The sequence below is a fragment of the Crinia signifera genome, chromosome 8 (genome assembly GCF_055691185.1).
Source record: "Crinia signifera chromosome 8, ASM5569118v1, whole genome shotgun sequence".
Taxonomy (NCBI): Eukaryota; Metazoa; Chordata; class Amphibia; order Anura; family Myobatrachidae; genus Crinia; species Crinia signifera.
In genome coordinates, this window is record NC_139224.1 from 18106020 (window position 1) to 18127450 (window position 21431).

General features: G+C 52.4%; 1 protein-coding gene across 3 annotated transcripts in view; it reads left to right on the plus strand.

Moving 5' to 3' along the window:
- DAG1 (dystroglycan 1) overlaps positions 1 to 21431 on the plus strand; it is a 65886-nt gene that overhangs the window by 30506 nt on the left and 13949 nt on the right. Inside the window, exon 1 of one of the 3 annotated variants that reach the window (XM_083155870.1) lies at positions 13398 to 13546. The exons of 1 other annotated variant lie outside the window; for it this stretch is intronic. The gene's annotated coding sequence lies outside the window, so the exon portion shown is untranslated. Of the gene's footprint in view, positions 1 to 13397; positions 13554 to 21431 lie in introns of those variants that run through there. One more of the 3 variants, XM_083155868.1, reaches the window with a different exon arrangement.

Sequence of the window (21431 nt, forward strand, 5' to 3'; positions counted from 1 at the left end):
CTGTACAGCCCATCCCTGGGGTACATCCGAGAGTCCGGGGGGATTCCGCCCCTGTACAGCCCTTCCCTGGGGTACATCCGAAAGTCCGGGGGGATTCTGCCCCTGTACAGCCCATCCCTGGGGTACATCCGAGAGTCCGGGGGGGATTCGGCCCCTGTACAGCCCTTCCCTGGGGTACATCCGAGAGTCCGGGGGGGGGGGGGAGGGGGGAGAGATTCTCTATGCAGATGCCCCTGTACAGCCCTTCCCTGGAGTACATCCGGGAGTCCGGGGGGAATTCTCTATGCAGATGCCCCTGTACAGCCCTTCCCCGGGGTACATACGGGAGTCCGGGGGGATTCTCTATGCAGATGCCCCTGTACAGCCCTTCCCTGGAGTACATCCGGGAGTCCGGGGGGATTCTCTATGCAGATGCCCCTGTACAGCCCTTCCCTGGAGTAAATCCGGGAGTCCGGGAGGGGGGGATTCTCTATGCAGATGCCCCTGTACTGCCCTTCCGTGGAGTACATCCAGGAGTCCAGGGGGGATTCTCTGTGCAAATGCCCCTGTACAGCCCTTCTCTGGGGTACATCCGGGAGTCCGGGGGGAATTCTCTATGCAGATGCCCCTGTACAGCCCTTCCCCGGGGTACATACGGGAGTCCGGGGGGATTCTCTATGCAGATGCCCCTGTACAGCCCTTCCCTGGAGTACATCCGGGAGTCCGGGGGGATTCTCTATGCAGATGCCCCTGTACAGCCCTTCCCTGGAGTAAATCCGGGAGTCCGGGAGGGGGGGATTCTCTATGCAGATGCCCCTGTACTGCCCTTCCGTGGAGTACATCCAGGAGTCCAGGGGGGATTCTCTGTGCAAATGCCCCTGTACAGCCCTTCTCTGGGGTACATCCGGGAGTCCGGGGGGATTCTCTATGCAGATGTACATTCACCTGTTATAATCTCACAGCAATCCTGTTACATTGCAGATAGGACAGCAATGGAGGAAGCAATCTCCCGTCCTCTCCACCTGCCCCAGCCCATGTGCAACTCTAAGTATAACTCACTAGTGCAAATAATGATTGTTATCTGGCGATATGTGCTGACCCTCCCAGCACTTACTGCCCAAGTCACAGGTTGATGTCAGGTGGGAGGAGGGGAATTATTCCAGAGGGGGAGAAGGGGTAACATGTCAAACAATGGGGGGGTAATATGTCAGATGATGAGCAGAAGGAGTAAGTTACGTCAGGTGGGAGGGGGAGAGGGGTAAATTACGTCAGGGGAGAGGGGTAAGTTATGTCAGGTTGGAGGGGGAGAGGGGTAAATTGCGCCAGGTGGGTGGGGGAGAGGGGTAAATTATGTCAGGGGAGAGGGGTAAGTTACGCCAGGTGGGAGGGGGAGAGGGGTAAATTATGTCAGGGGAGAGGGGTAAGTTACGCCAGGTGGGAGGGGGAGAGGGGTAAATTATGTCAGGGGAGAGGGGTAAGTTACGCCAGGTGGGAGGGGGAGAGGGGTAAATTATGTCAGGGGAGAGGGGTAAGTTATATCAGGTGGGAGGGGATATGGGGTAAGTTATGTCAGGTGGGAGGGGATATGGGGTAAGTTATGTCAGGTGGGAGGGGATATGGGGTAAGTTACGCCAGGTGGGAGGGGGGAGGGGTAAGTTACGCCAGGTGGGAGGGGGAGAGGGGTAAATTACGCCAGGTGGGAGGGGGAGAGGGGTAAATTATGTCAGGGGAGAGGGGTAAGTTATGTCAGGTGGGAGGGGATATGGGGTAAGTTATGTCAGGTGGGAGGGGGGGAGGGGTAAGTTATGTCAGGTGGGAGGGGGGGAGGGGTAAGTTACGCCAGGTGGGAGGGGGAGAGGGGTAAATTATGTCAGGGGAGAGGGGTAAGTTATGTCAGGTGGGAGGGGATATGGGGTAAGTTATGTCAGGTGGGAGGGGTAAATTATGCCAGGTGGGAGGGGGAGAGGGGTAAGTTATGCCAGGTGGGAGGGGGAGATGGGTAAATTATGTCAGGTGGGAGGGGTAAATTATGCCAGGTGGGAGGGGTAAGTTATGTCAGGTGGGAGGAGATATGGGGTAAGTTATGTCAGGTGGGAGGGGATATGGGGTAAATTACATCAGGTGGGAGGAGATATGGGAAAAGAGAAAGGGCTGAGATGCTTATGAGCCGCTGGACCTGCGCAGCTCCCTATACCTAGGGCAGATGCGGCCGTAAGCGCACTGTACGTGCCGTTGAGGGTATTTGTCCTGTAACGTGACCCGGCAGAGGCTGCTTCGGCCATTGCAGCTGCTTTCACTATTAGCCGTCTGTTAATTAGGATTTTATCTTGAGTGAATTGAAATGTCCCCTCGCAGGAACAAAGTGACATATGTGGGGGTCATGCACCAGACATTGGTGTGTTCAGCCCTAATGCGGAACAGCAGCACACTGCAGGACAACCCAGTGGGGTACTACAAATCCCAGCATGCCCTATCAGCAGAAGAGAAAAAAAGGACAGAAAAGGATTGTCTTTTTTGCTGGCGCACTTTAGAAAGAGAAAGAAATAATACGTAAAATATACCTTTTATTATTTCTTTCTCTTTCTAAAGTGCGCCAGCAAAAAAGACAATCCTTTTCTGTCCTTTTTTTTCTCGTATCGATTTATTGTCTTTGGCAGCACCCCCAAATCCAGTCAAACTGTAATTTAACCCAGAAACCTAAATTTGGGGATCATCATAACGAATTTGTATGCACCTGGTGCAGAAGCATTCCCAAACCTCCTTTTCCCTTCAAGCACCTATCAGCAGAAGAGCGGGCAGAACTTGCTGGGGGTTGTACTTGGGGTGCTGCCTTGAGGACACCTTTCCTGTCTGTGGGGTTTGCACCAAGCTGGTTCCTGTGACTGAAGTCGCCCCCAGGAAAAGCCAGGGATCTCCTGTGAGGTGGAGTCTCCTGTAAAACATGTTCTCACTGCACCAGCCGACTGCAAATTCCAGCTCCATGGAAAAATGCTTTTGTCAGGTTTCTATGGCAACTGGAATCTTTGCAGAACCTGCTAATCGCTCTGTACATAGGAGAGAGGTCAGAGGGGAGTCCTGTAGGGAGACATGTCTGTGTTATGGCGGAGGATGGGTGCTGCTGTCCCCGCGTTCCTATTGTCCGATTATTGCAGCCTCATCGTCTCTGTCCAGCACCCCGCTGTCTGGGATTTCTCCCTTTCCGCGGTGACCGTGGCCAGGTACGATGGCTATGGTTAGAGCCTCAGACCCCACAGGAGCCTAGGTTGCCTGATGGATGTTCCAGCATGTGTGTAATACTTTGTGACATCACAGAGAGGTAGAGCTGGAAACACCTTGCACAATTGTATATCGTAATAAGCGTGATGTCACTGGAGAGGACATGATGTCACCAGAGAAAGAAATGTCATAACAATAAGCAGCCACACAGTGCATAGATTAAGGTTATCACATGCCTCGTGCCTTGACTTCTTGAGGCCTCACAGGTCACAACAATGATGCTGCCCATACACTTACGCGATGGGATTCGATGCGACAACGAAGTACGATGTCCATTGAATCCGATCACATTTTTGGGCGCAAAAGTCAGCACCCGATGTCGAATGCCATCTTCCGATGGCACATCTGGTGCTGGAAGAGGGCGGGCAGGGGGGGCGGCGGAGTAGTGTAGCGCTAGCAGTAGCACTTGCGGGTGGCGGGAGTCAGCGGTGGCAGAAGATTTGTTTAAAATACTGGGCTGGCCTGTGATTGGCTGAGCTCTCTCAACTAATCACAGGGCAGCCCAGTATTTTAAACAATTCTCCCGCCACCACTGACTCCCACCGCCCGCAAGCGCTACTGCTAGCGCTACACTACTCTGCGGCTCCCCTGATACGAGACGCAGGTACGCCGCCAGCGGTCCCTAGGGCCCCCGCTCACTAAACCCCACAACGCTGAATGCGTCCCTTCTGCCCCCCACCCCCGGATTGAATTCGAGCAATCGCATGTGGTTAAAAACCACATGCGACTGCTCCTACAATTCGATAGATATTTCGTGCAGCACATAATAACTGTCGACGCGACATTCGACGGCGTGCCCGCGCATCGCGTTGTATTACGGAGTAGTATGGCATCAACACAAGCGCAATGTAGGCGGTGTTTCCCTGATACACCGGGCACAGAATACACTAGTGCGCAGGGGGCCACCATACATGACCCATAATCCACCAGTCCTGGCGTTCCATGATGTGAGAGCATAGGGGTATAACGGAGCTGTTACTGCATACTGTCCCCTACTGCTGCCGGTCAGTAAGAGCCCAGAGTGTAGCAGTCAGTAAAACTACCTGTGTATCAGGTTCAACATACATTGGGAGAAATGTCAGAGTTGTTTGAGTTTAGTTCCACATTAAGGTGATATATGCTGCTGGCTGTTCCCCCCAGAGGGACCCCGGCATTACCTGCAGCCAGGACACCGCTTTCCTGGTCAGTGCTGGGACCACCTTCATACATGTGTCCCTATGGCCCCAAACGTTCCCCGGCCCTGAGGGAAAACAAGAGAGATACATATAAAGGACAGAAAGTAACACTCGGCCTGATTCAGACCGGTTTGCTAGGCTGCGTATATTCGGAGTCTAGTGAGCAGATTAACGGTGCCCCCTCCCTCCTGCTGGCCGGATCTCCTCACTAGTATGCTTACACATTCGCTCACAGCAGAAACGCAGCCCAGGACTTACTACTCTGCTGCACGCTGTAGTGGGGGCGGGCTCTGATGTCATGTGACGTCATCCACACGCCCCCAGCAGGGGGCCCACCCAGCGTTTCTATGGCCACGCCCACTGTTTTTGTGTGCACGCCCATGAAACGCCGGCTGCCCACCCCGAAGCGCCCCCCCTGTCTGTCAATCAAAATGTGGATGCCTGGCTCGGAGTGGGGGTCTGAACATGTGCATTAGCGCCTGTGCAAATGTGCAGACCCCCAACATCAGAGACGGGACCAAATTCAGACCTGAATGATCAATAATTACCTGAGCGGATGTAGGTGCGTGGCGGTGTGGCACTCGTAGCTGGTACAAAGAACAGTAGTCAAGCCAAATAGCAAATAGCAACAACGTTTCAATTTATCTTGTAAATTGTCTTCAGGTTACGTAACCTGAAGACAATTTACAAGATAAATTGAAACGTTGTTGCTATTTGCTATTTGGCTTGACTATTGTTCTTTGTACCAGCTACGAGTGCCACACACCTATATATATATATATATATATATCTCACACAAACAGAGGGGCCGTCGCCCAGTATAAAGTCAGAAAAAGTGCAAGAACGGAGTGCCGACTCATCTTTAGCTTAAGCAAAGAACTGTTGTTATGTCCATTATGTCAGTAAGGCACCCCGGATGCTGACTTGGTTATATATATATATATATATATATAGATAGATAGATAGATAGATAGATAGATAGATAGATAGATAGATATAGATCTGTCAGTCAGGTGACAGAAGTTCAGCTAAATGCCAGGAACTGGCCTTTTATTGTTGGGAAACTTGAGTCCCCATTTTCATAAAGAAGTTCCATTCTGAGGGTGCAACATCGGGAGGTGGTTTCCGCCCGGCACGCGGCTCTCCATCAATTTTAATTTCTTTAAGTCGGGATTCAAAAGGATCCATTCCCTATACCATGGTGATTGGATGTTCTACTGTCCCAGATTGTGGGATGTCAGATTAAGACCGCCATTGTACACAAGGGTCTGATCATTAATTATTCTTTCGGTGTATACCTAAAAAAAAACCTGAGGATGCCTTTGTAAAAGGGCGAAACGCGTTGAGTTTATAAAGTAACTTGAAAGAAATTATCGAACACAACAAAATACATTTTAAAGAAAAACCTTTTAATAAAAAGTATTGGTTTTATAACATATAGTTGTATTGAATATGATTATGCTTTGAAACACTGCACACATATATATATATATATATACACACACACACACACACACACACACAGAGGGGCCGTCACCCAGTAAAGGAGCCTCTTGGCTTTGAAACGTTGGTATAACACAAGCCTGGTGTTTTTTTGTTTCGAGTGCTGTCGTTTGCAGCACAGTATAGGCATACCCTAGCAGAGCATTGCAGCACAGTGGAGGCATAACCCTAGCAGAGCATTTCAGCACAGTGGAGGCATACCCCTAGCACAGCATTGCAGCACAGTGGAGGCATACCCCTAGCACAGCATTGCAGCACAGTGGAGGCATACCCCTAGAATAGCATTGCAGCACAGTGGAGGCATACCCCTAGCACAGCATTGCAGCACAGTGGAGGCATACCCCTAGCACAGCATTGCAGCACAGTGGAGGCATACCCCTAGCACAGCATTGCAGCACAGTGGAGGTATACCCCTAGCAGAGCACTGCAGCACAGTGGAGGCCTGCCTTGCAGAGCACTGCAGCACAGTGGAGGCATGCCCCTAGCAGATCACTGCAGCACAGTGGAGGCATGCCCCTAGCAGATCACTGCAGCACAGTGGAGGCCTGCCTTGCAGAGCATTTCAGCACAGTGGAGGCATGCCCCTAGCAGATCACTGCAGCACAGTAGAGGCATACCCCTAACAGAGCACTGCAGCACAGTGGAGGCATAACCCTAGCAGAGCACTGCAGCACAGTGGAGGCATACCCCTAGCAGAGCACTGCAGCACAGTGGAGGCCTGCCTTGCAGAGCACTGCAGCACAGTGGAGGCATGCCTCTAGCAGAGCACTGCAGCACAGTGGAGGCATACCCCTAGCAGAGCACTGCAGCACAGTGGAGGCATACCCCTAGCAGAGCACTGCAGCACAGTGGAGGCATACCCCTCGCAGAGCACTGCAGCACAGTGGAGGCATACCCCTCGCAGAGCACTGCAGCACAGTGGAGGCATACCCCTAGCAGATCACTGCAGCACAGTGGAGGCCTGCCTTGCAGAGCATTTCTGCACAGTGGAGGCATGCCCCTAGCAGATCACTGCAGCACAGTGGAGGCATACCCCTAGCAGAGCACTGCAGCACAGTGGAGGCATACCCCTAGCAGAGCACTGCAGCACAGTGGAGGCATACCCCTAGCACAGCATTGCAGCACAGTGGAGGCATACCCCTAGCAGAGCATTTCAGCACAGTATAGGCATACCCCTAGCACAGCATTGCAGCACAGTGGAGGCATACCCCTAGCACAGCACTGCAGCACAGTGGAGGCATACCCCTAGAATAGTATTGCAGCACAGTGGAGGCATACCCCTAGCACAGCATTGCAGCACAGTGGAGGCATACCCCTAGCACAGCATTGCAGCACAGTGGAGGCATACCCCTAGCACAGCATTGCAGCACAGTGGAGGTATACCCCTAGCAGAGCACTGCAGCACAGTGGAGGCCTGCCTTGCAGAGCACTGCAGCACAGTGGAGGCATGCCCCTAGCAGATCACTGCAGCACAGTGGAGGCATGCCTCTAGCAGATCACTGCAGCACAGTGGAGGCCTGCCTTGCAGAGCATTTCAGCACAGTAGAGGCATGCCCCTAGCAGATCACTGCAGCACAGTAGAGGCATACCCCTAACAGAGCACTGCAGCACAGTGGAGGCATACCCCTAGCAGAGCACTGCAGCACAGTGGAGGCATACCCCTAGCAGAGCACTGCAGCACAGTGGAGGCATGCCTCTAGCAGAGCACTGCAGCACAGTGGAGGCATACCCCTAGCAGAGCACTGCAGCACAGTGGAGGCCTGCCTTGCAGAGCATTGCAGGCGTGTTTGGTGAGAGGCGTCAGTGAAAGTCCCCAGTAAGCTGTTAGTGTCATTGTTTGCTGCGTTCTGCACATTCCTCGGCTTCTCCTTACTCCGCTCTGTGGGTTTATTCATCACATTCTTGAAAACATCAAGTAAAAGCACAAATCAGCGTCCGCCCGCGTTCTGCACGATATACAGAGCTCCTCCTGGGCACAATGTACATGGTTACAGTATAGGTCAGTAGCAGCGGGCTCAGAGACAGTATATACTGCTGCCACTAGTACCCTGTAATATGGCCCTGTCCCCACTGATAACCCGGTGACCATGTGCAGAGGACGTCGGCTATCAGCACACAGGGGGTCACATAAGCCATTGGGGTGTGTTCCGCTCTCTCAGGAACTCTGCTGTGATACAATAAAGAGGCAGAAATGACAAATAGAAGGTGCCAGCTCTGTGGGTGGTGGGCTGTCGCCATCACAGGCTTGGCATATGTGTGGGGCAAAGCGCAACCCCAGCTATTGTCCCCTGTAATCAGAGGACAGTACCTGAGATCCCCTTCCTGGGGCACTGTCCAGCACTGCAGACGTCACCACCTGTGTGAGGATACAAGGCACAGTCAGTCAGGTGACAGTAACCCAGGCACAGTCAGTCAGGTGTGAGTGACATGGGTACAGTCAGTCAGGTGTGAGTGACATGGGTACAGTCAGTCAGGTGACAGTAACCTGGGCACAGTCAGTCCAGTGGCAGTAACAAGGGAACAGTCAAGTAATGTGACAGTGACATGGGTACAGTCAGTCAGGTGACAGTGACATGGGTACAGTCAGTCAGGTGACAGTGACATGGGTACAGTCAGTCAGGTGACAAGGGCACAGTCAGTCAGGTGATAGTAACAAATAGCTGCCTACCCTCCTGCATTCTGCAGGAGACTCCCTGAAATAGCAGCAATCTCCCTCTCTCCCTCATTAGTCTAGCAATCTCCCTCATGTCACCTAGCCCACACTACACTGTTACATCATAGTTACCTCCCCTCCTGCATTCTGCAGGAGACTCCCTGAAATAGCAGCAATCTCCCTCTCTCCCTCATTAGTCTAGCAATCTCCCTCATGTCACCTATCTCTCATTACACTGTTACATTATTTGAGGAAAAAATTAATGAGAGAAAGATACATTTACATTGATTTATCGGCACCATTTCCTAGCACTTTTAGCAAGTGCTATGGGGCTCACCTACATTTGGATAGAAGTAATTTTAAAAGATATGTCGGAGTTTTGAATTTATAAAATATATCAAAAGTACAAAGAATATATAAAAAAATCTTATTTTTTATAATTATATTCTTTTTTTATAGTCAAAACTCTGAAGTAAAAAGTATATGGCAGGTGAGGCAGTGCCTCACCTGGCTGCCTTTTCTGTGCATCTCTTATCAAAACTCAGCGAACCTCCAGCAGTGTATACTGCGGCACATGTGTATAATGCTGGCATGTACCCCATGGCCCTTATATTGTGTGCATGTCTGGCTCTGGAACTTGCCAGGGACTCTTATACCATCTAACTCACCGCACGTTCCTGTCACAATCTCTCTATATATATAACTAGCCACGCCGTTTGGGAGGAGCATTAGATGCCCCCTCAATGGGGCGCTGTGCAAAATACAATTACCCAACTATAATCTCCCTGAAACTAGTTTTCAAAAGTAGGCAAGTATGCAGTAACAGGGGAACAATCAGTCAGGTGTCAGTAACACAGGCACAGTCAGTAAGTAAGGTGACAGTAACACAGGCACAGTCAGTCAGGTGACAGTAACACAGGCACAGTCAGTCAGGGTACAAGGGCACAGTCACTCAGGTGACAGTAACAGGGGAACAGTCAGTCAAGTGACAGTGACATGGGTACAGTCAGTCAGGTGACAGTGACATGGGTACAGTCAGTCAGGTGACAAGGGCATAGTCAGTCAGGTGACATTAACCTGTAACAGGGGAACAATCAGTCAGGTGACAGTAACACAGGCACAGTCAGTACGGTGACAGTAAAGACAGTAACAGGGGCACATCCAGTCAGGTGACATTAATGACAGTAACAGGGGCACAGTGAGTCAGGTGACAGTAACGCGGGCAGTCAGGTGACAGTAAGGTGGGCACAGTCAGTCAGGTGACAGTGACAGGGGCACAGCCAGTCAGGTGACAATAGCGCGGGCACAGTAAGTCAAGTGACAGTAATGCCGACACAGTCAGTCAGGTGACAGTAATGCCGGCACAGTCAGTCAGGTGACAGTAATGGGCAAAGGCAGTCAGGTGTCAATAACAGGGGCACAATCAGTAAGGTGACAGTAATGGGCAAAGGCAGTATGCGCTAACATTAATACAGTGGGAGTATACACAGTACTGGGCGGGTATGTGGTGTTCTACACAGTACAGTGCTGGGCATGTGGTGTTGCTCAGCACAGTGGTGATATGTCAAATTATATGCAGTACAGGGCGGGTATGTGGTGTTATACGCAGTACAGGGCAGGTATGTGGTGTTATACACAGGGCAAGTATGTGGTGTTATACGCACAGTGGTGATATGTCAAATTATACGCTGTACAGGGCGGATATGTGGTGTTATACGCAGTAAAGGGAAGATATGTGGTGTGATATGCCGTACAGGGCAGGTATGTGGTGTTATATGCAGTACAGGGCAGGTATGTGGTGATATACACAGGGCAAGTATGTGGTGATATACGCAGTACAGTGTGGGTATGTGGTGTTATACACAATACAGTGTGGGTATGTGGTGTTATATGCAGTACAGGGCAGGTATGTGGTGTTATACACAAGGCAAGTATGTGGTGTTATACGCAGTACAGTGTGGGTATGTGGTGTTATACGCAGTACAGGGCAGGTATGTGGTGTTATACACAGGGCAAGTATGTGTTGTTATACGCAGTACAGTGTGGGTATGTGGTGTTATACACAGTACAGCCGGGGCATGTGGTGTATACAAAGTACAGCGCTGGTATGTTTTGTTATACCCAGTACAGCGCTGGTATGTGGTGTTATACGCAGTACAGTGCAGGTATGTGGTGTTATACATATTACAGTGCAGGGTATGTGGTGTTATACACAGTACAGTGCGGGGTATGTGGGGTTATACACAGTACAGTGCAGGTACATGTGTTATACTCAGTACAGTGCGGGGTATGTGGTGATATACGCAGTACAGGGCAGGTATGTGGTGTTATACGCAGTACAGGGCAGGTACTGTATGTGTTGTTATATGTAGTACAGTGTGGGTATGCGGTGTTTTACACAGTACAGCCGGGGCATGTGGTGTATACAAAGTACAGCGCTGGTATGTTTTGTTATACCCAGTACGGCGCTGGTATGTGGTGTTATACGCAGTACAGTGTAGGTATGTGGTGTTATACACAGTAAAGTGCGGGGTATGTGGTGATATACGCAGTACAGGGCAGGAATGTGGTGTTATACGCAGTACAGGGCAGGAATGTGGTGTTATACGCAGTACAGGGCAGGTACTGTATGTGGTGTTATATGTAGTACAGTGTGGGTATGTGGTGTTTTACACAGTACAGCCGGGGCATGTGGTGTATACAAAGTACAGCGCTGGTATGTGGTACAGTGCTGGTATGTGGTGTTATACGCAGTACAGTGCAGGTATGTGGTGTTATACACAGTACAATGCAGGGTATGTGGTGTTATACGTACTACAGTGCAGGTATGTGGTGTTATACACAGTACAGTTATACACAGTACAGTGCGGGGTATGTGGTGTTATACACAGTACAGTGCGGGGTATGTGGTGTTATACTCAGTACAGTGTGGGGTATGTGGTGTTATACTCAGTACAGTGTGGGGTATGTGGTGATATACACAGTACAGTGCGGGGTATGTGGTGATATACACAGTACAGTGCGGGGTATGTGGTGATATACACAGTACAGGGCAGGTATGTGGTGTTAGACGCAGTACAGGGCAGGAATGTGGTGTTAGATGCAGTACAGGGCAGGTATGTGATGTTATACACAGCACAGGCCGGGGTATGTAGTGTTAGACCAGTGGTCAGGGAACTCGGTCCTCATTACCCCACACAGTGCATGTTTTGCAGGTCTCCTCACAGAATCACAAGTGATATAATTAACTTCATCTGTGGACCTTATAATATGTGTCTGTGAGTAATTAGTACACCTGTGCACCTGCTGGGTTACCAGCAAAACATGCACTGTGTGGGGTAATGAGGACCGAGTTCTCTGACCACTGCGTAAAGCAGCCAATACACGCTGCTATGAGTGCTGACCCGATGTGTGCTTTGAGGTGCGCGCTCCCGCGGCACCTCATCGCACAGTACAAAAAGTATGTGCTTGCACATACTTTTTGTACCTAGTTCTCATCAAATCGCTTCGCATTGCATGCACAACGTGTGCACATGCAATGCAATGCGATTTGATCCGTGCTAGTACAGCACGGAAAGCACACCCACAAAGCAGCGAGTATGGGCTGCTTATGAAGCAGTACAGCGCTGGTGTGTGGTGTTATACGCAGTACAGCACTGGTATGTGTTGTTATATGCAGTACAGTGCTGGTATGTGTTGTTATATGCAGTACAATGATGGTGTGTGGTGTTATACGCAGTACAGCGCTGGTGTGTGGTGTTATACGCAGTACAGTGCAGGTGTGTGGTGTAATACGCAGTACAGCGATGGTATGTTTTGTTATACACAGTACAGCGCTGGTGTGTGGTGTTATACGCAGTACAGCGCTGGTGTGTGGTGTTATACGCAGTACAGCGCTGGTGTGTGTGGTGTTATACGCAGTACAGCGCTGGTGTGTGTGGTGTTATACGCAGTACAGCGCTGGTGTGTGGTGTTATACGCAGTACAGTGCAGGTGTGTGGTGTTATATGCAGTACAGCTCTGGTATGTGGTGTTATACACAGTACAGTGCAGGTATGTGGTGTTATACACAGTACTGGCCGGGGCATCTACAGCACTTTTATGTGGTGTTATACACAGTACAGTGCAGGTAAGTGGTGTTATATGCAGTACAGTGCAGGTATGTGGTGTTATACCCAGTATATAGTGCAGGTATGTGGTGTTATACCCAGTATAGTGCAGGTATGTGGTGTTATACGAAGTACAGTGCAGGTAAGTGGTGTTATACGCAGTACAGAGCTGGTATGTGGTGTTATACACAGGGCAAGTATGTGGTGTTATACGCAGTATAGTGCAGGTAAGTGGTGTTATACACAATATAGTGCAGGAAAGTGGTGTTATACCCAGTAGAGTGCCGGTATGTGGTGTTATACCCAGTATAGTGCAGGTGTGTGGTGTTATACGCAGTACAGAGCTGGTATGTGGTGTTATACGCAGTACAGTGCAGGTATATGGTATTATACACAGTACTGGCCGGGGCATGTAGTGTTATACGCAGTACAGCGCTGGTATGTGGTGTTATACGCAGTACAGTGCAGGTATGTGGTGTTATACGCAGTATAGTGCAGGTATGTGGTGTTATACACAGCACATGACGACGGTGTACACCGTCACCTCCCGCCTACGTACCTGGACCCTCACTGAGAAAGAAAAACTCGGCACTCTCTAGGACCCTGAAAAATACGCGGCTGCCCTTCAGAAGGGATCCGCCCTGCCGGACGTCACGTAGTGGAATGCTGATTTGTCAGTAATCAGCTAGGCGGGGCTGACTGCAGTACGGGGGCGGAGCGAACCAAGCGGAGAGGGGAGGACTGGACGAGCGAACCCAGAGAAGGGGAAGTGAGTGTACCGAGTGGAGGCCTGTGACCGGGCCTGGATACTGCAGCTTCGGGCGGCGCGGCCTCTGAGGGGACGGAGAGCGGTGAGTGGTGAGTACCCCCGGCCGGGCCTGCTGCTCATGTGCCCCCGCCTCATACTGCTCATGTGCCCCCTCCCTGCACTGATAATACTCCTCACTGTACAGATATACGGGTATAATACTCACCTCCCTGCGCTGATATACGGGTATAATACTCCTCACTGTACAGATATACGGGTATAATACTCCTCACTGTACAGATATACGGGTATAATACTCCTCACTGTACAGATATACGGGTATAATACTCCTCACTGTACAGATATACGGGTATAATACTCCTCACTGTACAGATATACGGGTATAATACTCCTCGCTGTACAGATATACGGGTATAATACTCCTCACTATACTGATATACGGGTATAATACCTCCCTGCGCTTATTTACGGGTATAATTCTCTGCGCTTATTTACGGGTATAATTCTCTCTTCCTTGCACAAATATACGGGCATAATACTCCCCTCACTGTGCTGATATACGGGTATGATGCCCCTCACTGTGCTGATATACGGGTATGATGCCCCTCACTGTGCTGGTATACGGGTATGATGCCCCTCACTGTGCTGGTATACGGGTATGATGCCCCTCACTGTGCTGGTATACGGGTATGATGCCCCTCACTGTGCTGGTATACGGGTATGATGCCCCCTCACTGTGCTGGTATACTGGTATGATGCCCCCTCACTGCGCTGGTATACGGGTATGATGCCCCTCACTGCGCTGGTATTCGGGTGTACTGCTCCCCTCACTGCGCTGGTATTCGGGTGTACTGCTCCCCTCACTGCGCTGGTATTCGGGTGTACTGCTCCCCTCACTGCGCTGGTATTCGGGTGTACTGCTCCCCTCACTGCGCTGGTATTCGGGTGTACTGCTCCCCTCACTGCGCTGGTATTCGGGTGTACTGCTCCCCTCACTGCGCTGGTATTCGGGTGTACTGCTCCCCTCACTGCGCTGGTATTCGGGTGTACTGCTCCCCTCACTGCGCTGGTATTCGGGTGTACTGCTCCCCTCACTGCGCTGGTATTCGGGTGTACTGCTCCCCTCACTGCGCTGGTATTCGGGTGTACTGCTCCCCTCACTGCGCTGGTATTCGGGTGTACTGCTCCCCTCACTGCGCTGGTATTCGGGTGTACTGCTCCCCTCACTGCGCTGGTATTCGGGTGTACTGCTCCCCTCACTGCGCTGGTATTCGGGTGTACTGCTCCCCTCACTGCGCTGGTATTCGGGTGTACTGCTCCCCTCACTGCGCTGGTATTCGGGTGTACTGCTCCCCTCACTGCGCTGGTATTCGGGTGTACTGCTCCCCTCACTGCGCTGGTATTCGGGTGTACTGCTCCCCTCACTGCGCTGGTATTCGGGTGTACTGCTCCCCTCACTGCGCTGGTATTCGGGTGTACTGCTCCCCTCACTGCGCTGGTATTCGGGTGTACTGCTCCCCTCACTGCGCTGGTATTCGGGTGTACTGCTCCCCTCACTGCGCTGGTATTCGGGTGTACTGCTCCCCTCACTGCGCTGGTATTCGGGTGTACTGCTCCCCTCACTGCGCTGGTATTCGGGTGTACTGCTCCCCTCACTGCGCTGGTATTCGGGTGTACTGCTCCCCTCACTGCGCTGGTATTCGGGTGTACTGCTCCCCTCACTGCGCTGGTATTCGGGTGTACTGCTCCCCTCACTGCGCTGGTATTCGGGTGTACTGCTCCCCTCACTGCGCTGGTATACGGGTGTACTGCTCCCCTCCCTGCCCTGGTATACGGGTATAATAATACTCCCCTCCCTGCCCTGATATACGGGTATAATAATACTCCCCTCCCTGCGCGGGTCTACTCCTCCCCTCCCTGCGCTGATATAATGGTGCTCCCCTCCCTGCACTGATGTGCGGGTCTGGTGCTGCACAGGTCTCTGGCATCAGGTGGCGCAGTGGGTGTGGTATAGGGGTCCGACAGTCATTATCCAGACGTCTGGATCCCGACTGGCCGGACCCAGATAGCATGGTGAGCGCAACTAAGCCCCTTGCAGGCTCGCTGCGGGCACGGTGGCTCGCTAAGCGAGCCACCTATTCTATTCTCCCTCTGGGTCGTGGACCCCCACGAGGGAAAATAGCGGGTGGCCGTCGGGAATCCAGCTGTTGGTGTTTTGACTGTCGGGACCCACCCGGCGCAGTAGGGTGTAGTAGTGTGTAAGGGGTACAGGTGGCATTTAACTGTATCACGCCCTTGTTTGCTTTGGTGTACTCCTGATGCAGGGGTCCTCTGATGGCACTAACCCTTCTGTGTGTCTGATGGAGGGATATAGTGTGATCGTCACTGTGTGTAACTCTCCTGTTATATGGGTGCCTGTCGGGCCTGGGCCCAGCGAGGATCTGGTGTCCGTGCTCCGGGGATCCGCAGAGTTTGGGAATAGCAGCTGGGCACGGAGAAGTCTGCACAGAAAGTGGATCTCAACAGAGCTGCTGCTTATGCCTTATAAAGAGTGCAAGCTCTGTGGCTCAGTGTCCAGTGGGTCGCAGCATGAGATGACCTCTGTCTTGCACATAGAAGTTTTTGGTTGTTGCGTCACCTGTGGGTATAGGCTGGTCGCCATGGTTGGTGCTGTGCTTGGTAATAAGCGCTCAGTGTACAAGTCTTCCCCTTATGGTTCATGTGTGATGTGTGCGCAGGTGCAGTAATCCGAGCTGGTGCTGTAACATGGGACGGTACCCAGGGTTCTGTGCATCGTCCGTACAGAATGTCTGAAATATGTTTATGTTGGAGAAGTCAGGACATGTGCACGGAGGGATCAGTGATCCCATCTGGAGATACCCAGAGGAATCTGGTGCCGCAATGGGAAAGGTTACATCCGCCAGCTTACCTGGAATTCCTCTGTCCTGGAATGTTAGGTGTGAGTACATTCCTCTCATTCCTCTTGTGAGCACCGAATTGCCCCCCCCCCCCCCCTGCCGGTGCCTCACGCTGCCCCCCTCCTGTGTATGGGTGCCTGGCGCTGCCCCTCCTCCTCCTCCTCCTGTGTATGGGTGCCTGGCGCTGTCCCTCATCCTCCTCCTGTGTATGGGTGCCTGGCGCTGTCCCTCATCCTCCTCCTGTGTATGGGTGCCTGGCGCTGTCCCTCATCCTCCTCCTGTGTATGGGTGCCTGGCGCTGTCCCTCATCCTCCTCCTGTGTATGGGTGCCTGGCGCTGTCCCTCATCCTCCTCCTGTGTATGGGTGCCTGGCGCTGTCCCTCATCCTCCTCCTGTGTATGGGTGCCTGGCGCTGTCCCTCATCCTCCTCCTGTGTATGGGTGCCTGGCGCTGTCCCTCATCCTCCTCCTGTGTATGGGTGCCTGGCGCTGTCCCTCATCCTCCTCCTGTGTATGGGTGCCTGGCGCTGTCCCTCATCCTCCTCCTGTGTATGGGTGCCTGGCGCTGTCCCTCATCCTCCTCCTGTGTATGGGTGCCTGGCGCTGTCCCTCATCCTCCTCCTGTGTATGGGTGCCTGGCGCTGTCCCTCATCCTCCTCCTGTGTATGGGTGCCTGGCGCTGTCCCTCATCCTCCTCCTTCTCCTGTGTATGGGGGCCTGGCGCTGCCCCTCCTCCTCCTCCTGTGTATGGGGGCCTGGCGCTGCCCCTCCTCCTCCTCCTGTGTATGGGGGCCTGGCGCTGCCCCTCCTCCTGTGTATGGGGGCCTGGCGCTGCCCCTCCTCCTCCTCCTGTGTATGGGGGCCTGGCGCTGCCCCTCCTCCTCCTCCTCCTGTGTATGGGGGCCTGCCCCTCCTCCTCCTCCTCCTGTGTATGGGGGCCTGGCGCTGCCCCTCCTCCTCCTCCTCCTCCTCCTGTGTATGGGGGCCTGGCGCTGCCCCTCCTCCTCCTCCTGTGTATGGGGGCCTGGCGCTGACCCTCCTCCTGTGTATGGGGGCCTGGCGCTGACCCTCCTCCTCCTCCTGTGTATGGGGGCCTGGCGCTGACCCTCCTCCTCCTCCTGTGTATGGGGGCCTGGCGCTGACCCTCCTCCTGTGTATGGGGGCCTGGCGCTGACCCTCCTCCTCCTTCTGTGTATGGGGGCCTGGCGCTGACCCTCCTCCTCCTCCTGTGTATGGGGGCCTGGCGCTGACCCTCCTCCTCCTCCTGTGTATGGGGGCCTGGCGCTGACCCTCCTCCTCCTCCTGTGTATGGGGGCCTGGCGCTGACCCTCCTCCTCCTCCTGTGTATGGGGGCCTGGCGCTGACCCTCCTCCTGTGTATGGGGGCCTGGCGCTGACCCTCCTCCTCCTCCTGTGTATGGGGGCCTGGCACTGGCTGCCCTCCATCCTTTATACCAGGCATGTCCATCCTGCAGCCTTCCAGCTTTGTGATACTACATGTCCCAGCATGCCTTGCCATAGTTTTGCTATTAGGGTATGCGTTCACAGCTGGAGAGCCACAGGTTGGATATGCCTGACTTCTATAAAGCCTTACTCTACACCCAAAGTGTTTTGTGTGTATGGGGGGGAGCAGCATCCCTGTTCTGTACGGTTTCCCTCCAGCAGGAATATTACTTGTTCTGTAAATGGATCTATTGGATCTGGTACGCTCCTGTCCCAGCGTATCGTATTATACATCAGAAGGGATTATGTGGTGCTGACTGATCACACCCCGCTTCCATCTGTGCAATGTGCTGCATGTACATGTAGGGCAGTACGGATGGGGTAATGGTTATCCTTACTGCCTCTGAGGTCATGAGTTCCATTCCCACCATGGCTCTAACTGTGCGGAGTTTGTATATTATCCCCGTGCTTGCGTGGGTTTCCTCTGGGTACTCCGGTTTCCTCCCACAATCCAAAAATATACTGGTAGGCTAATTGGCTCCTAACAAATTAACACTAGAATGTCTGTGTGTGTGTGTGTGTGTGTGTGTGTGTGTGTGTGTGTGTGTGTGTACATGTGGTAGGGAATATAGATTATAAGCTCCACTGGGGCAGGGACTGATGTGAGTGTTCAAATATTCTCTGTAAAGCGCTGCGGAATATGTATTGTATGCGCTAGGTAAATAAATGTACTGGTGCATGTATAGGCATCCGTGGCCATGTGGTACTGACAGTAGGATGCAGCCATTGTGGTACTAAGGCCTGCGATCCATGGGGAGATTGTGTTGGATTGTTGTATTACCACAGTTCCACCTGTTGCTGAATGTTGAACACTATAAGCCAAGTTATTTATTGATGCACCCCATTGCTGCCGGACCATGTGCTGCATGTCCCTGTACAGTGCTGGTGGGGCGTTGGGTGGCTACTGCCCAGGGCTGGTGGGGCGTTTGGTGGCTACTGCCCAGGGCTGGTGGGGCGTTGGGTGGCTACTGCCCAGGGCTGGTGGGGCGTTGGGTGGCTACTGCCCAGGGCTGGTGGGGCGTTGGGTGGCTACTGCCCAGGGCTGGTGGGGCGTTGGGTGGCTACTGCCCAGGGCTGGTGGGGCGTTGGGTGGCTACTGCCCAGGGCTGGTGGGGCGTTGGGTGGTTATGGTGATGCACATTTGCCCTGGTGGTGGTGGAGACAGTGGTGCCATGACTTACTACATCTGCACCTCAGTAATGGTGTAGCGGTGTTTGGCCATTACTGGTGTAACTAGTCACTGCTTCTTCAGAAGTTAAATCCTCCACCAGTGTGTACGGTAATGGTGTTGGGTTCTGTCCCACATGTCCTCGCTCCAGAACCTGCCCATCCCTCCGGACCTCCGCTGCAGAACGCTGTTATCTCTGAGATAAGACTTATCAGGTGTACAGCATAGACTGGGCTAGGACTGATCATGGCCGTCTCCCCAGGGCCTGAGTAGTATGACCCTTTACCTACTGGGATCCAGAGATGGCCAGACAGGCAGGATAGAACAGCCATATTTCTATGTTTGGCCCGGTCTTATTACTAGAAAGCTGCTGCCATGCTCAGAAATCTGTAACTTAGACCAGCAAGGTGCAGAAATGATCAGGTGACAACAACGCCCCCTAGTGGTTTCACACCTGCAGGTTCTGCTCCTACATTCCCACTGCCCCTGAGTGGTGTCTGACAGACGGACACAGCGACTGTTCTAGTGCTGGGGAAAGTAACACTGCTGCGGGTGCCCCAGAGAGGACCTTCGTGGTCGGTCGGCAGTAGTGAGCTCGGTGGCATAATGTCTCCTGCTGCTGCATTACATTAGGCAGGGTTCCCCTGCATGTTTTCTGCCCTGTCCTGTTGGTGCCTTATTTAGTGTTCCCTCTAAGCTTCTTTTGCAGGGTGCCGTACCCTGCCCTTTTTTAAAACCTCAAAATGCACCCTGTCCTTTTTGTATGTGGCACTGTGTGCCCTTACGCTGCCCAACCCTACCACCGCATTGACATGCCGCTGCGAACTTTCGGTGTGTGCCATCATATGTAATGGGCATTGTGGTGTGTGGTATAATGTGTAAGAGGCATTACAGTGTGTGCCATAATGTGTAATTGTCATTACGACAGAATATGTAATGGGCACAGCAGAGTATGACCATGTTTAATTTGTGTAATCCTAGTGTAGTGTGCAATTTGTTTGGTTCTAATGTAAATTTCTAATATAAAATGTGCCTGCCCTACAAAAATTCAAGAGTGAACAATATTCTACATAGAACCATTTGGAGTTCCTGCGCCTTCCTTATCCCAATCACACAGATGCCGGTGTCAGAATACGCCTGTCCTGCTCAGTGGGCACTGATGACAGTCCTGTATGGGGAACTCTGACCATATCCTCTGCGGCATTTCACGTGCCCAGTGTTGTGGCTACATTAAACCTGGCCCTGGAATTGGCCATGGACTCGGTGCTCCACAATGTGTACTTTCTAGTAATGTGACGTATTGGCCAATGACGCCCAAGGTCACGCTGCTTACAATTACATGTGGATCTTGTGAGACGAGAAGAAACGGCCAATGTTAATCTGATTTATTGCAGTAACACCCTCGTTCTTCTCCCGTATACCTCGTCTTACAGCGCTCTGTATGGTGGATACGCGAAATATGGAGGATTAGGAAAGAGCACTTGTAGGGTCCTATTGGAATGTGCTGGTGCCAGGAGAGTTGTTACCAAGGCCTGGCAGTGGTGTAATGAGTGTAAGTGCCCAGCGGTCACCATGGCGGCGGGGGCTGGCGTGTGTAATGTCCCTGATTGCACAAGTGTCCTGGCGTATCCTGGGGTTGTCTCTATGTAACCGTGATTATTATTGCTGTGGTCCGAGGAGCTTACTGCCTGTATTACAGGTCACTTGTGTATGTTCTGCCATCATCCTTGTTGCAGCTGTGTTAGGGGTGACATGACTCCTAAATCCCCAATTTAATGATCTCAGATGCTACCACGCTATGGAGTATGCCGGTGTCGTATAACTACTCCTCGATTATAGTTCTATGTCCATGACTCCCATAGAGGGGTCGCAAGGGGCTTTGTTGCGCTCGCCATGCTGTCTGAGTCCGGCCAGTAGGGATTCCGAAGTTGGGCTGATGACTGTCTGGATACTGACTGTCGGAACCCTATACCACACCTGAGTTTGTGTAGGCCACGGGTACTCTGTAGTACCGGTGTGGTGTGTGTGTGTGTAAGCCGCAGGTACTAGGTAGTATGGGCCTGGTGCGAGTGTGTGTAGGCCGCGGGTATTCTGTAGTGTGTGTGTGTGTGTGTGTGTGTATGTGTGGGCCACGGGTTCTCTGTAGTACAGGCCTGGTGCGAGTGTGTGTAAGCCGCAGGTACTAGGTAGTATGGGCCTGGTGCGAGTGTGTGTAGGCCGCGGGTATTCTGTAGTGTGTGTGTGTGTGTGTGTGTGTGTGTGTGGGCCACGGGTTCCCTGTAGTACAGGCCTGGTGCGAGTGTGTGTAAGCCGCAGGTACTAGGTAGTATGGGCCTGGTGCGAGTGTGTGTAGGCCACGGGTACTCTGTAGTACCGGTGT